This window comes from Saccostrea echinata, unplaced genomic scaffold (assembly GCF_033153115.1).
Source record: "Saccostrea echinata isolate AGI-Se365-2 ecotype Australia unplaced genomic scaffold, CSIRO_AGI_Sech_v1 ptg000010l, whole genome shotgun sequence".
NCBI lineage: Eukaryota > Metazoa > Mollusca > Bivalvia > Ostreida > Ostreidae > Saccostrea > Saccostrea echinata.
In genome coordinates this window covers 2,835,762-2,837,736 of record NW_026889759.1, presented here as the reverse complement: position 1 = coordinate 2,837,736, position 1,975 = coordinate 2,835,762, and the positions used below count along the sequence as shown (strand labels likewise).

Genomic DNA, 1,975 nt, shown 5'->3' with positions numbered 1-1,975 from the left:
CTTCAGGGGTCCGTGTTTGCTCTGCTCAAATTTGCATAGAAATGTTTAAGAAATATATTCCTTGACAAAAATAAATTGCTCATTACAAGGAGTCTAGCTTAAGAACCTCGTGGTTTTCGAAACGCTGAATTGCATGATTAAGGCTTACAATAACAGTTGTTTTTGGCGAAATTCTCTCGGAGCTATCCCATGGATCTAAGTCTCCACCGTATACACAACACCAACTGCGAAATATTGGTCGTTAAATTTTGTAAGCACAATGGCACCGCTATCCCCTTCCCTGGCAAAATTTTCATGGTCATCTTCGTGTGCTACTAGGGCTACATCGGTCGAATCAAATAAAGACATACTGTTAATATCATCTACATAACCATGTGTTAAATGAGTTGTTGCACCAAATTTGAAAACCTTTCGATTTTTCAATTCTAAAAGCCTTCTTGTATAAATTGTAACGTTATCTCCAATTCGGTAGGAAATTCTATCCAAAATATTTCTATCCATTTTAATGATAGCAATATCTGGAATATTTGTTTGGCATTCTGTAACAACAGGCCAAATGCATGTTCCAAAGCTAATAACTTTGCCATTGATATGAACCTGAGCGAGCTGGCCCTTCTCAATTACGTGCCCACCAGTTACCGCAACTGAAGAACCATCCAATTGACCAAACATTCCGAGTGTTCCACTTCCTTTTGGAGATAAAATTTCCTCACCGGACGTAACATTAGAATAACATCTTAAAGACCTTTTGTCAATAAAAATTGTCTCTATCTTGCCATCGAAATTGTCTTTGATATCCTTTAATAGTGAATTCCAATTGGTAGATTTGTTTTCTATATACAAAGTCAAAACTCCGTCCCTAAGGACATGACCAATTACACCAAGGTTTGCTTGCCTGAAAATTGATACAATTTAAATAATTATGACAAAACTTTTATCCAAAAATCTATTGTATAATTCTTTTTTTTAGAGTAAAAGACAAGAATCTTAAAAACAATATTTGTCAATACATAACCATATTTATATCCTGAATAAAAAAAGCTGCCAATCTCAAAGTATCAAGCAATGTGAACATATACTGAAAGGGAAAAAAAAGCGCAGGATAAACTTTTGAAGTGAATTAATGCTATTAATTCGAAAGTATTTTACAGTATTGTTATCTAAGATTAAAACTTATCTTTAATCAACAAGTTACCAAAATCCCATTTGATTTTGACTTTGACTGATAATTCTTGAATTATTGAAATCATATGACGGTACCCCCCAAAAGTGAAAATAAAAATTATCATTATTTCTCTCGCGCATCTGCCACAGCCTTAAATTGATTCTTCTCTGCATGGATTTCATCAGTGCATTCATCTTTATCATAGGGATATTATTCAACCCTTCCGACAGGATAGCCTTTAGTTGGTCGAGAGTAGCTCGGGCATTCGATCGCCTTCAGACCCTCTACCCTCTAGTTTGTCCCACATTCCGATCAGAGAAAAATAAAAAAATTACTGAGGTTTTGGCAAATGTGAATGTTTGCTAGAAAGTATTGACAAACTCTGACTACATTTTCCCGAGGTTGAGAATGCTGAAAAATTAGGCATACGACGCATATTAGTTAGAGTAACACCAAAGTTAGGTTTACGAGCCCACGGACCAAATAGAACAAACGGTTTCTTTCAGTTTTAGGGTGAATGTACCGATTATGATTGCCTACTGTATTAATACCGGTTTCAGTGGTAATGCCGTGGCGATTATACAGATGGTAGGATGAAAACTCTGTCTTGATGTGGCGTTGTTACGCGCCAACGTCACCGTTGGTTGGAAACCATTCTAGTTCCTCTCTGACAACGGATAAAATACTCTGTGATGAAAAATTAATAACAAACTGCACAGCGATATGTCGTTGCCTTTTTCTTCACTTAGGCAATTCAATTACTACACCCAATGGAACGTCCGTCGGCCGTACCATGATCACAAGAAATTC

At 36.4% G+C, this 1,975-nt stretch overlaps 1 pseudogene; it reads right to left on the bottom strand.

The window, feature by feature from the left end:
• Positions 1–701, bottom strand: LOC133184595 (uncharacterized; annotated as a pseudogene).
• Between the last annotated feature and the right edge of the window lie 1,274 nt (positions 702–1,975).